Here is a 15,265-nt window from a genome sequence, read left to right as displayed (position 1 = left end):
ATAAAGTCACTGGTGTAATACAATTAATAATTTTATTAAGCTTTTTCTTTTTTAAACAAGGACATTTCAAAACAGTTTATGCACAGAGTATACTAAACATGCTTTGTAGAACAGGCTAGGATTACTTAGACATCTAACAGCAACATTTATTAAGACTATTGCAACTTTACAATGATTAAAACAATACTGTAGATAATCTTGTGAATTGGTTTAAAGACTGACTGTTCCGTGTTGATAAATTTCACTGTTATACTGTATTACACTGTTACAGTGTGAATTTGATCTTTACTGCAATCTGAATAACTGGTTTTACCCATAAACTAAAAGTGGTTGTAGCCTTCTGAATAGCCTATGAGTCACTGTCAGTCATTAACTCTGAGTCCTTATGTGGCAGGAGGTGTCACTGCTAGAGGGGAGGGGGGTTCTGCAGTAGTACAAAAAAACGCATTTGCTGTACAGCATTTAAGAATACTAAGTGTCATCACTCTTTAGAACATCGCTGGTATCCTGTGGTTGAGGTCACACATTTACAAGTTTGTTAAAAATATACTGCTGTGTTCGCTGAAACAATGTTTTACCATTATTGTTGTCTTCTTCAAAAGGGTGAATGCTTGTATATAGCTCTTGTAAATCGCTGTCATTTAATGGGACAAACCTACTTTCAGAGTTTGACAAGGAGGGTATGGAGACCTCTGCTGTAGAAAGTTCTGGGTTGTGACGATGAGACACATGAGTTCCGCAGGCAAAAAGCTGGATGGGAGTTCTATTACCTTCAGTGGAAATAGAGTGATTGTTATATCCAGCTTTGAATTCCTTCAAAGTGCGGTTGATTCGTGGTAGAAACACATAATGAAGGGAAAATAGGTCTGTTGCATTTTCTAAGTCTAGGATACCAAGTGATTCCAATTCATAAAATATAGGTGCCTAAATGTGGCTACAGTTGTTGTTTAAGTCTCAGTTGAAACGCTCAACCCTCTGGTTGTGCACAGAACTTCCCATTAAGACAGAGCTTTCACCCCTGCTTGCTCGCATGTCCTCCCAAATCTGAGCATTCTCTCCTCCATGATCAGTCCTGATATGCAGGGGTCTGCCAAATTGTCCAACAGCTGCAGTAAAGAGGGCTTTCACAGTCTCAGCTCGATTATTGCTGGAGCACTGAAGAAACATCAACATCCTGCTGTATCCATCTATTGCACCATGAACAACAAACTTCCAACGAATCAGTTTGTGATTTCCATCTATGTGCCATATGAAATTTGGATGAGGCACAGAATATACTCGCCGAGCAACTGCAGTTCTCGGCGAGTATGGATAGAACACCAGCCGAGTCCACCCTCCGCAGTGACTCTCTTACGCGCCATCTTTGAACCACTATGTTTTTGGAACGCAGATGACCCATCAGCATCACTCCTCCAACATTTGGATGTTCAGTTTTTATCTGGGACACTATCTGATCTAACTCATGGTCACTGATTACATTGAATTTTGACTCTGAGATATTGTAGTCTTGCAGTAACTTATACAGAGTGGGCCTGGAGATGGAAAGGATAGATGCAGCTTCAGTAAAAGATGTTTTCAGGGAAAGAACATTTTCCAATTCCTCTTTGGAAATCTGAAGCCTTCCTTGGTAACCATCCTAGAACACGGCACAGAAAATCTCAATGAGCGCAATTGTACTGTGACAGATTAGCTAGAGAGTAATATTTTATCAATAGTTTTAAAATATGAAAGTGAGCAATCAAAAGACACTTCACAGCAAAAACAGTAATAAAATATGACGTAAAACTTGTGAATGTTGTTGGTGGTGATGTGACACTGCTAGTGATGGACCCCTAAGAAGATGAAATGTATGTAGAATCAGAATCATTACTTTGACAGGATTTAATTTAAGGTCACATATTACACCAAAGAAAAAACAAAAATCAGTCAGCTAAATGATATGTGTAAGAAGGCCTACCGAGCAGTATGGTATCCCAGTGGAGACGGCAGGTCTACTTGGTCCAGGTGCATTGCTGGATTCCTAAGGAAACATTTACATCAAGAACGACTGTTACCTACCTACCAAATAAATAAATAGAGTTGTATGATGTTCGATCTCTGTCTGCTGCCTACCAAATGAAATAATTGAGGACTAGCTAAGTAATTTAGCTTTGCTAATTTTGCTAACACTGCTATCAACCCGTCCAAAATGCTATACAATAAACTTACCAAGTGCTGCGGCGTTTGTGAGGTCGAGGGTGCACTACTGCTGAATCGTTGGATGGCCGACAAAACAGCTCTTCCAATGTTTTCAGCTAAATCGCTGGACATGCTCGTAGGGAATAGTCGAAGCAGCTCATGGCAGTCAAAAGTGACCGTGAGAGGAGCGCAAACACAGAACCTGACCACGACCGGCACACTTTAGCGCGGGAGGTTTTCTTGAAGCTTTTATTTTGGTATTTCCGTTGACCCGTACAATAAATTTGCATATTAGCTAAATATTTAGTTTCCCGTAACATTTAGATTTAACATTTAACATTTAGATTTATATATAACATTTAGATTTAACATTTAACATTTAGATTTAACATTTAGATTTAACATTTAACATTTAGATTTATATATAACATTTAGATTTAACATTTAACATTTAGATTTATATATAACATTTAGATTTATATATAACATTTAGATTTAACATTTAAAATCCTGTTTTAAATATGAAAAGTTACAAATATTTTACCAAATGTTGTAAAAAATGACTCGAAAAAACATGTTTTTGTAAGATTTAGAGCTAAATATAGAAAAATGTTGCTGTTAATTTCGGCATGTTTCAGTTTACAAACGGCGCACCATACAAATGAGTATTTTGTCCACATCATCCTCTTCATGCATGTTGTCTTACTCCAAGCTGTATAGGCTCGAAAGCCTACTACCAGTTAAGCATATTAGGTGATGTGCATCTCTGTAATGAGAAGGGGTGTGGTCTAATGACATCAACACCCTATATCAGGTGTGCATAATTATTAGGCAACGTCCTTTCCTTTGGCAAAATGGGTCAAAAGAAGGACTTGACAGGCTCAGAAAAGTCAAAAATAGTGAGATATCTTGCAGAGGGATGCAGCAGTCTCAAAATTGCAAAGCTTCTGAAGCGTGATCATCGAACAATCAAGCGTTTCATTCTAAATAGTCAACAGGGTCGCAAGAAGCGTGTGGAAAAACCAAGGCGCAAAATAACTGCCCATGAACTGAGAAAAGTCAAGCGTGCAGCTGCCAAGATGCCACTTGCCACCAGTTTGGCCATATTTCAGAGCTGCAACATCACTGGAGTGCCCAAAAGCACAAGGTGTGCAATACTCAGAGACATGGCCAAGGTAAGAAAGGCTGAAAGACGACCACCACTGAACAAGACACACAAGCTGAAACGTCAAGACTGGGCCAAGAAATATCTCAAGACTGGTTTTTCTAAGGTTTTATGGACTGATGAAATGAGAGTGAGTCTTGATGGGCCAGATGGATGGGCCCGTGGCTGGATTGGTAAAGGGCAGAGAGCTCCAGTCCGACTCAGACGCCAGCAAGGTGGAGGTGGAGTACTGGTTTGGGCTGGTATCATCAAAGATGAGCTTGTGGGGCCTTTTCGGGTTGAGGATGGAGTCAAGCTCAACTCCCAGTCCTACTGCCAGTTTCTGGAAGACACCTTCTTCAAGCAGTGGTACAGGAAGAAGTCTGCATCCTTCAAGAAAAACATGATTTCCATGCATGACAATGCTCCATCACACGCGTCCAAGTACTCCACAGTGTGGCTGGCAAGAAAGGGTATAAAAGAAGAAAAACTAATGACATGGCCACCTTGTTCACCTGATCTGAACCCCATTGAGAACCTGTGGTCCATCATCAAATGTGAGATTTACAAGGAGAGAAAAGAGTACACCTCTCTGAACAGTGTCTGGGAGGCTGTGGTTGCTGCTGCACGCAATGTTGATGGTGAACAGATCAAAATAGAGCTGGGCCATATTATACCGTTCACGGTAATACCGGTATAATGTTAGGCAACTGTTGTATGTTCACCAGTATGATAATGTTCAGTGTGAGAGAAAGCCTGTTGAAGTCACTGCGAGAGAAAAATCCGTCAACTGTGCAGCCTCCACTGAAAAGATCTACATCCGCAAGAATTTGTGTAGCCCTCTGGCTGCTACACCTACTTTTGCATCCGACAAGGAAACTGCTCGATCTACAAGTTTGCTTGAGTCAAGCATGTTGCTCAACATTCAGCAACCCTTCTCCAAGCTGGAAAACACCATCTTGATTCCAGCTTCACCTGAAAAGGAGGACCCATGCCAGGGTGACCTTGGAACACTGGCAAATGTAGTAACATCCCTTGCCCACCTCAACAAGAGCAGAGAAGCGAGTGACAGCGGAAATGATCTGATGGGAGCTGAAACACTTAGCAACGGTGACAGCTCAATGACTGATATCCAGGGAGATGAACAAACTGCAAGTGATATCTCGAGAGCTTTTGACACCCTGGCCAAAGTCCTGCACCCTGGTGATGGCTCAGCAGGAGAGTCCTTGGAGGCTACAATGCAGCTGATATCAGGGGACCAGTCGGGCCCTGTGGTGGAGCTGGAAGGACCTCTACTTTCTGACAGCCATATCCCTTTCAAGCTTATGATGCCTTTGCCTGTGCCAGAGTACCTCAATGTCAACTACATCTGTGAATCGGCTTCACGGCTACTTTTTCTCTCTATGCACTGGGCACGCTCCATACCTGCCTTTCAAACCCTCGGCGGGCAAGACAATGACATTAACCTGATGAAAGCCTGCTGGAATGAACTTTTTGCCCTGGGTCTGGCACAGTGTTCAAATGTAATGAATGTCGGCACCATCTTAAGTGCTATTATCAACCATCTCCAGACCAGCTTACAGGAAGAGAAGCTGTCCCCAGAGAGAGTGAAAATAGTGATGGAGCACATTTGGAGGATGCAGGAGTTCTGTAACAGCGTGTCCAAGCTTTCCCCCGACTCGTATGAATATGCCTACCTCAAAGCTATTGTACTCTTCAGCCCTGATCATCCGGGCATAGATAATATCCCACTTCTGACACCATGTTGTATGTTCACCAGTATGATAATGATGAAGCAGTAATCTCAGTTAACGTGGTTTTATTAACCAGCACAGCAGCAGAGAACTTACATGCTTGGATTCAATAACGGAATGGCGCCTATACCACTCAAAACATACACACACCTACACGGAGGTACGGCAAGCGGATTAGGACCAAATACCAAACTAACAGCATTTTATCTACAGCAACGATAGGAAAATGAAATATCGCGATAGAATATGAGTAAAACGCGCATGCGCAGTGCCTTTGTTTTCATACGCACATGGCCGATTGTTGAGTGAAACAGATGAACCAGAATTGGTTTGTAAAAACGGTGCAACTTCAGTGATGTGGAACTGGTTTGGTGTTTGTCCGTCAGATACACGACAAAGCACATTTTTTTGCAGAACATGCAAGCGGCCGTCGTTATTGTCGTATTTGTCGTGCTAAGATGCTCTTAAATCTGGGAGTAATCTGGGTCCTAAACCCCCTCTTCAGGTCAAACGAACACTGCAGCATCACTGAGAGTTAAAAACTGTCTAAATTCTTTCATCTTTAATAAAACGATCAGCATTGCTGCTTTACCAGGTGTAACTATGAAGTTTAACTTCCAGGCATTCATGAAAACAAAATGTATTACATTTAACGGAGTTAGAAGTTAGCAGGAAGCTAGCGGAAGTTAGCTCGCTAGTTTCGCTAGTTACCTAAGCATGATATTGCATGTTCTGACTGAGAGATTTCTGAAAAAAATCAAACGTACAGCTCTGCTATCACTTCCAACATAAATGAAGACAGGAAACTAAACAGCAGTGACGTTTGTAGGGTTACTGAAGTTGGGCTAGCTGGTATATAATGATGTGCTACGTGATCGCTAGCGACACAGCTATGTTAGCATAACATAAAGAGTGAAGCTGGAGGACGAACACTAACACTTTTCCATTTATAAAAGTTAACGTGAAGGTTCCTCATGGTTAGAGACAAATGCAATCGCATGGCAGGATGCTGTAAACGGACCAAACTTCAGTCAGGAGAACAACTGAGATAATCCATCCACAATACGAGGTTAGTCATTAATATACTGCAACAACATGGGAATAGAGCAGCTGCCAGAGAATTCAACATTAATGAATCAATGGTACAGAAGTGGAGGAAGCAAGAAGAATGAGTTTAATAAAGTTTGATTTATCTGACTGCTTTGTTTCGCTTAATGTGCCTTATAATCCCGTGCACCTTATGGTCTGAAAAATACGTACTGCACACTGCAGTTGGATATTATACATGGTTATGCTAAGGATATGTCAGCCCATTTCTACTGGAAATGCCTTTTGGTTAAACTTTCAGCAAGGAATTTGCATTTGCACTGTTACATTTTTATAAAGCTTTAATGTACATAAAAACCAGCTTCTTGTTTAAGTGAAAATAAATGGAAGGTTGTCTTTTTGCGCTAGTAATGTTGTGGAGTTGTATTTTGTCTCGCATCAATTATATCGTCAGTTATATCGTTATCGCAAATTTTCAAATATATATCGTGATAAATATTTTTGGCCATATTGCCCTGCTCTAGATCAAAACACTGACAGAATCCATGGATGGCAGGCTTTTGAGTGTCCTTGCAAAGAAAGGTGGCTATATTGGTCGCTGATTTGTTTTTGAATGTCAGAAATGTATATTTGTGAATGTGGAGATGTTATATTGGTTTCACTGGTAAAAATAAATAATTGAAATTGAAATTGTTTGTTTTTTGTTAAGTTGCCAAATAATTATGCACAGTAATAGTCACCTGCACACACAGATATCCCCCTAAAAGAGCTAAAACTAAAAGCAAACTAAAAACTACTTCCAAAAACATTCAGCTTTGATTTTAATGAGTTTTTTGGGTTCATTGAGAACATGGTTGTTGTTCAATAATAAAATTATCCCTCAAAAATACAACTTGCCTAATAATTCTGCACTCCCTGTAGTATACGTGGGGTAACGAGACACGATTAACACCTCACGACTACTGCTCACGCGCAACCACGTAAACGTCGGTGAAAAAGACGGAGCAGCACGGCTGTGCAGCGTGTGATCTGGACACAAGCGATGGAGGCACAACTTGTAGAACTTTGGAAAGCTCATCTGAGCCTTTTCGATGTGGCATCACAAAATTATCACGACCACAACAACTGTGAAAATAGTTGGATTTACATTGCTGCTTAATCACAGCTGCCTGATCAATGTTTTTCATTAGCAATTTAGCAAAGTTGATGGTGGTGGTGTGTCTGTATGAGTGAAAGACAGAGAGAGAGAGCGAGCGAGCGACATAATTTCTGTTATAACCTTCATTTTATGGACGCACAGTGTGAGCACTCAGGTCGCATCAGAGCATCGGGCGGTATAGTATGAGACCCTGCATCGTGACCTATGAACTTCTAACCCCTGTGAGTCAATCGTGCAATTTGAGCAGGAGCTGAATAACGTGACTGAAAAAAAAAATCGCACAGTGTCTGCCCAGCTTTAGGTGTACTGTCATCCGAGACTTGCACCGCAGCGTTTGTTTCCCTGTTGGCCATGCTTCTTGTTGTGGTCATCTGTTGTCTTCCGGTATTTTCTCTGCAAGCGACCTTTCCTCGACCAATGAGATGAGCGGTAATCTGAAATGTCATACTCGAATTGTCATAAGTGTGCTGTCAGCTCATTGGTCACAAAGCAGGAGAGGGGCTGGGAATTATGTTTTCAAACAAAGCGTTAATTCCATTAACATTTATAGATTACTTTTGATTCTCACTGTATTACGGGACAAAGTGCGTCCCTTATTAGCTCAATACGGGACGTGTACTTTTGTTTCTAAATACGGGATGATTCGGTTTTTTAAGGGATGGTTGGCAACCCTAGCGGTATGGTATCCCAGTGGAGCCGGCAGGTCTACTTGGTCCGGGTGCATTGCTGGATTCCTAAGGAAACATTTACATCAAGAACGACTGTTACCTACCTACCAAATAAATAAATAGAGGCAATCAAAAGACACTTCACAGCATAAACAGTAATAAAATATGACGTAAAACTAGTGATGGACCCCTAAGAAGATGAAATGTATGTAGAATCAGAATCATTACTTTGACAGGATTTAATTTAAGGTGACATATTACACCAAAGAAAAAACAAAAACCAGTCAGCTAAATGATATGTGTAAGAAGGCCTACTGAGCGGTATGGTATCCCAGTGGAGACAGCAGGTCTACTTGGTGCATTGCTGGATTCCTAAGGAAACATTTACATCAAGAACGACTGTTACCTACCAAATAAATAAATAAAGTTGTATGATGTTCGATCTCTGTCTGCTGCCTACCACATGAAATAATTGAGGACTAGCTAAGTAATTTAGCTTTGCTAATTTTGCTAACACTGCTATCAACCCGTCCAAAATGCTATACAATAAACTTACCAAGTGCTGCGGCGTTTGTGAGGTGGAGACTGCAGCTACTGAGGGTGCACTACCGCTGAATCGTTGGAAGGCCGACAAAACAGCTCTTCCAATGTTTTCAGCTAAATCGCTGGACATGCTGGTAGGGAATAGGTGAAGCAGCTCATGGCAGTCAAAAGTGACCGTGAGAGGAGCGCAGACACACAACCTGACCACGGCCGGCACGCTTTAGCGTGGGAGGTTTTCTTGAAGCTTTTATTTTGGTATTTCTGTTGACCCGTACAATAAATTTGCATATTAGCTAAATATTTAGTTTCCCATAACATTTAGACTTAACATTTAGATTTAACATTTAAAATTGTGTTTTAAATATAAAAAGTTACAAATATTTTACTAAATGTTGCAAAAAAAATGACTCGAAAAAACATGTTTTTGTAAGATTTAACGCGCCGTTAAATCTTACAAAAAGGATCTCTCCTTGACAAAACCCATAAGATTAAAGCCTTGGCGTATGCAGATGATGTGACGGTGTTAATTAGAAATCAAAATGAACTCTCTATAGTGATGGAGACATTACACCAATACAAACTGGCATCAGGGGCCAAGCTGAATCAAGATAAAACTGAAGGGGTGTGGCTTGGACATCAGACCACCAAAAGACCTGAAATGGCGATCTCCCTATGCAGGGAGATTAAAATCTTGGGTATATGGATTGATAGTACTGACTCTTGCCTATTAAACTGGACTCAAAAATCAAAACAGATAAAATCAGAACAGTAGATAGAATCAGTAGTTAATGTAAGTTTTGAAATCTAAGCTTAAAAGTGTGGATTTGGTGCTTTATTCAAATGCAGCTGAGAATAGGTGAGTCTTCAACCTGGATTTAAATAAACTGAGTGTTTCAGCTGATCTGAGGCTTTCTGGGAGTTTGTTCCAGATATAAGGAGCATAAAAGCTGAATGCAGCTTCTCCGTGTCTGGTTCTGACTCTGGGAACTGATAAAAGACCAGATCCAGATGACCTGAGGGATCTGGAAGGTTCATACTGGGTCAGGAGGTCACTGATGTATTTTGGTCCTAAACCATTCAGAGCTTTATAGACCAGCATCAGAACTTTAAAGTCTATCCTCTGACGGACAGGCAGCCAGTGTAAAGACCTCAGAGCTGGACTGATGTGGTCCACTTTTTTGGTCTTAGTGAGGACTCGAGCAGCAGAGTTCTGAGTGAGCTGTAGTTGTCTGACTGGTTTTTTAGGTAGACCTGTAAAGATGCTGTTACAGTAGTCAAGCCTACTAAAGATGAATGCATGGACTAGTTTTTCCAGGTCCTGTTGAGACATCAGATCTTTTATCCTTGAAATATTCTTGAGGTGATAGTAAGCTGACTTTGTTATTGTCTTAATGTGTTTTTCTAAGTTTAGGTCTGCATCCATCACTACACCCAAATTTCTCGTTTGGTTGGTGGTTTTTAGATGTATAGATTGAAGTTCTCTGGTGACCTGTAATCGTTTTTCTTTGGCGCCAAAGACTATTACCTCAGTTTTGTTTTTGTTTAGCTGGAGAAAATTGTGGCACAACCAGGCATTAATTTCCTCAATGCATTTACCAAGAGCCTGTACAGGGCCTTGGTCTCCTGGTGACATTGTGATATATATTTGTGTGTCATCTGCATAGCTATGATAGTTTATTTTGTTGTTCTTTATAATCTGTGCCAGTGGGAGCATGTAAATGTTAAACAGAAGGGGTCCCAAGATGGAACCTTGGGGAACTCCACATGTGATACTTGTCTGCTCAGATGTGAAGTTACCTATTGATACAAAGTATTTCCTGTTTTCTAAGTATGTTTTGAACCAGTTTAGTACAGTTCCTGAAAGACATGTTCAGTTCTCCAGTCGTTTGAGTAATATGTTGTGGTCAACTGTGTCAAATGCTGCACTGAGATCCAGTAAAACTAAGACTGACATTTTTCCACTGTCTGTATTCAGACATATGTCATTAAACACTTTGGTCAGAGCGGTTTCAGTGCTGTGGTTCTGTCTAAAACCTGACTGGAAGGCATCGTAGCAATTATTCTGTTTTAAGAAGTAACTGAGCTGTTGAGAAACTGCTTTTTCAATGATCTTACTTAAAAATGGGAGATTTGAGATCGGCCTGTAGTTGTTCATTTGTGTCTTGTCAAGATTGTCCTTTTTTAGTATAGGTTTTATTACAGCAGTTTTTAGTGATTCTGGAAACACACCTGATAATAAAGAAAAGTTGACGATCTGTAACAGGTCTGACTCTAAAGTCTTTGAGACCTTTTTGAAAAAACTTGTTGGCAGGACATCTAAACAGCAGGAGGAGGAGTTCAGTTGACCTAAGATGTCCTCCAGGTCTTTGCTGTTAATCGGGTGAAACTGTTTCATGGTGTTTAAACAGTTTTTTGGTGGACACAGTACATATCCTGGATCTGCTGTTGATGTACCAATTGCTTGTCTAATTTTTTGGATTTTTTCTGTGAAGAATTTGGCAAAGTCATTGCAGGCCATGGTCGAATGAAGTTCAGCTGCCACTGACACAGGAGGGTTTGTTAGCCTGTCAACTGTAGAAAATAAGACCCGAGCATTATGGCTGTTTTTAGTGATGATGTCAGAGAAGTAGGACCTCCTTGCACTCCTCAGTTGTAAGTTATAATTGTGAAGTTTCTCTTTATAGATGTCATAATGAACCTGGAGGTTTGTTTTTCTCCATCTGCGCTCAGCTTTCCTACACTCTCTTTTTTCATTTTTCACCAGTGTGGAGTTTCTCCATGGAGACTTTTTCCTTCCAGAGATAACCTTCACCTTAATGGGAGCAATAGTGTCCATTACATTTAACATCCTTTACGGCAGAGTCACCCACAATCAGAGTTTCAGGCCTAGCCTTTAGCTTTCCCTGTGGCCTTTCACTTTCATTTTCAGACCTTACTTCGCTGCTTTTAGATGGATGGTTGTCCGATATAGATCCAGGGTCCTTTGATAGTGGAGCAAATCTGTTGTGCAGTTTCACATTCAGTTGTTTTGGAGGTTTGTTGTTAACCTTCCTATTCGCGGTTGTCCAGTCCTGTTTCCTCTCGTATACAGGGGTAGAAGAGCTTCTCTGTCTCGTAGGAAGTGAAGGCCAGTCGGTTTCAGAGATTTCAGCTCGCTGTGCTCTGCCCGTGATACGTCCTCCCCCTTCCAGGAGACATGATTTATGTCTTGGTTTTACACCAAGACAGTCCAAGGGGGGATTATCACTTGAGGATTTATAATAATGCACAGAGTCTACTTTCTTGGTCATGTTATCTGTGCTCCTTAGCAGTGTACTAGCTTGCTCATCGCCATTGTTTTGAATCAAAGGCAAGGTTGTTTCATTTCCACATAGTCCATTTACCTCCACGTTTACTTCTAAGCGATGAATTTTTGTCTCCAGTACTGCAATCTTCTGCAGGAGGCTGTGGTAGTCATCTGTGGAGAGGGAAGGCATCTTGTTGCTAGTTAGCCTAGCGGTTAGCACCTTTCCAGGCTATTGCGGTGCCCAGATGCTGTAATCAGGCTTCAGCTGTGTCTAGGCCACAGACACACGGAGCGCTGAGGATAAGGTAACTATAAAAATGTTGCTGTTTCTGTTGAGAACACTTTAGTCCTAATGATCTATAGGTGTCCAGAAGCTATCGCAGGTAAGCTCATACGGAAAAAAGGGAAAAAATCAGCATAAAAATCAATAAAAGAAGCAAAGCATTTAAGGAGCAAAGAGATGAAGCGTCCACACTCGCAAAAGGGGAGGAGAAGTCCAGAGAGCAGGGGGGGGGGGGAATTGAAGAATATTTACTTACTGAAATTCTTTGGTGAAAACAAGTTGTGAGATAAAATCAATGGTTGTGTGAACACTGACCACATGGCTTGCAACTAGTACATCGACTGGTTGATGGTCTTTGAGGAATAAAATCTCCCTGTCTGTCACGTTTTTTCCAGCGCACTGGTCTTGGCTAAAGTTCACTCTGTGCATCATTCTACGCAATTAACAAGGAAAAAAGGGAACACCTAAAATACAGTCTATGATTAAAGCAAAGATTATCAAACATCTTAAGTTAACCAACTTAATTTGACATAAACTTTAAAAAAAATTCAAATAACATAACGTTTACTCCGTACAAAATATTAGACAAGCGTGTTCCCTCTTTAACAACTGTTTCCACTAAAAATGTTACCTGCATATCTTGAAGGAGTTCGTCAGCAGCCTGAAGCTCTTCCTCCAGCTCGGGATCCTCTGAATCACTCATTTTCAAGCTAAAGAGGAAAGAGATTTTTGCAGAACTCAGTGACATAAACACATAACTAACGCAATTCAAATTATTTTCAGTCTTGGCGCTCCGGTTAACGTTAGCAATTAACGTTAGCATCATCAGTTTGTAAAGAGCTAGCAGAACTCTTAGCGCAAAAACTGCTTTACGCACCATGTGAGGGTATTTTGCAGCACACAGGTCCTTTAACGTTTGTAATAGATTTAATCCATCATCGTTGGATTAAATGGCTAATGCTGCAGTAGCCACGTGTAGTCGTTACCTAGCAAGCATGCTGACGGTAGCTGTAGCCATTTTTAAATACATTAAACCGTTTCGAGATCAGTCACCTCTGTTTGTTTGAAGCCGGCTCTTGAGAAGTCCGTGGATTAGGCTGCGGTGAGGAACGCTGGCGGCGCGAACGTCATTTCCGATCATTGGTTAAATGTGATCATGTGACTGATGCAAGCCAGATCCTTTTATTTAGCAAAACTGTGATTAATAGTTAAATATTATTGTTGAGGGGCACAGACAAGACTCCGCACGCACACACACATTAAAAAAAAATAAATAATATTTTTTTTCCTCGTTTCCGCCAAAGGCCAGTAGATGGCCGTAGTTTCAAGCACTCCTGTTTTCTTTTACGTCCTCAAATCAGATGTAAATTCAGGAGTCCGTCAAGCACCGTCTCACATTTGTTTCTGAACAGCCAAAATGAGTGGAAGAGGAAAGGGAGGTTTTGTCGCCTGAGTTTATCCCTTCCCTTCTGCTTGTAGCCCTTGTGTTCTTGAACATGCCCCCTTATGTGCCTTTGCCCTATGCCTCTAAATTTGGCAACCTATGGGTAAGGTTGAAATATGGTGGAAGTAACGATCCACCCTCCCGCGATTATGTGGCGGAGGAACTCCTTTTCCAATCTTCTTGGGTAAATCCCCAGGACATCTATTCTTTCATTTCGTTACCCAATAGAAGAGAGTTTGAGCTGTGCTTCCTTCAAGAAGCCCCCTTACGACAGTTCTTGGAAATTCATCATACCAACTTAAATCACCCGAAGTGGAAGGAATGGTCTGTAGAATCTCCAGTCCAGCTAGAAGTCACAACAATTGTGGTGAAATTTTGGACAGGGAGAGTTCCAGACCAAGACATTGAGCTCTATCTACAAAGGTACTGTGAAGTCTTGCAACCTCCTGTGAAGCCGGTTGACAAATTCGGCTTATGGTACGGAGTAAGAAAATTCAAAGTACGAATGCGGAGAGATGGAGCAGGTCATATTGTTTCCATCCCTAACTCCATCTCGTTGGGCCCTTTTAATGGGCGTGTCATATATCCTGGACAGGCAAACAGATGTTTCGTCTGCCAAGCTTTAGACCACCAAGTAAGAGACTGTCCTACCTTTAAGTGCTGGAAATGCGGGGAGTTGGGTCATAAAGCTAAAGAATGCCAAAATGACAGCGAGTGTTCTCTATGCGGACTGAAGGGACACACCTTCTTTAAATGTCCCAAATCCTTTGCTAATATAACTAAAGCTTCCCAGCAGCCCTCCACGGGTGCTTTTCGCACGAACTTTCCAACCATCTCAGCGCTGTCAGTGGCTTCAAATCCAGCCCCGCTACAGGAAAGGCCCGCACATGGAAATGTGTCCTTGATAAATCCATTGGCTGTCTCAGATGCTGCCTCAGGACAAGAACCAGGCAGTCGTAACACAACAAATCTTCCGGGAGTAACGGAGCCGCAGACACACAATAACAACATAAAAGAGGATTTGACGCTTTCAAGACAACCCGAAGAAATGGCAGTTGGAGGTGGAGAGGAACCGGGAGACCAATCCTTCTCACAAACCTCTGATGTGGAATGTGAGAGCGATGACGAGCGAAGAGAAAGCGAGGAAGAAAATTCATCTGAAAGCTATCTAAGTGCAAGTGATAGTGAAGAATCACCCATTTCGACTCCTGTGGAGATTTCTCCTACAGATGATCCTGCAGGACAAGATGATGTGGATCCACAAATAGGGATCTTTCTTAACAAACAGCATCCTGCGATGGAGGAATTGGTCAATGAAACAACGACAGGAGGAAGGAAAAGAAGTGTCTCGATGGCGTCTTATGGCAGAGATAAGAGAAAAGACGATCGATCCAGCCCTCCGCAAGGTAATGTTGAATCTACAATGTTCCCTCCCTCTACTGAATAACCCTCCTACTACATAAATATGAGCATTCTTAAAATAATAACATGGAATGTTAGAGGGTTACAATCAGAAAGACTAAGGAAGAAGAAAGTGCTTTTTCTGCAAAAACTGGACTATGACATATTATGCCTACAAGAATTAAGATTGAAAACCAAGGAAGATATTGAAGAACTGATTAAATTATGGGGTCCAAGCCACTCAGTAGTCTCAATAGGGGAAGATAGTGCAGACGGGGTGGGCTTTTTCTTCAAAAACACTCATGTGAACATCATAAAGAAAAGAGATATAATACCAGGACGGCTTTTACTTGTTGAT

The 15,265-nt window shown here is 41.3% G+C and overlaps 1 long non-coding RNA gene and 1 pseudogene across 1 annotated transcript; one reads left to right on the top strand and one right to left on the bottom strand.

The window, feature by feature from the left end:
- Positions 1 to 231: 231 nt before the first annotated feature.
- On the bottom strand, positions 232 to 2,261 carry LOC146667392 (uncharacterized). Its single transcript, XR_014911950.1, has 3 exons — positions 2,209 to 2,261; positions 1,958 to 2,020; positions 232 to 1,636 (listed from the first exon to the last, which is right to left on the bottom strand). It is a non-coding gene; the product is annotated as an uncharacterized LOC146667392 (long non-coding RNA).
- LOC146667391 (nuclear receptor subfamily 2 group C member 1 pseudogene) lies at positions 2,261 to 5,124 on the top strand (annotated as a pseudogene).
- The last annotated feature ends 10,141 nt before the right edge of the window (positions 5,125 to 15,265 follow it).

The sequence above is a fragment of the Rhamphochromis longiceps genome, linkage group LG6 (genome assembly GCF_057381845.1).
Source record: "Rhamphochromis longiceps isolate RC_006_pf linkage group LG6, R_longiceps_female_GT1.1, whole genome shotgun sequence".
NCBI lineage: Eukaryota > Metazoa > Chordata > Actinopteri > Cichliformes > Cichlidae > Rhamphochromis > Rhamphochromis longiceps.
This window is presented reverse-complemented; position numbering and strand designations above follow the sequence as displayed.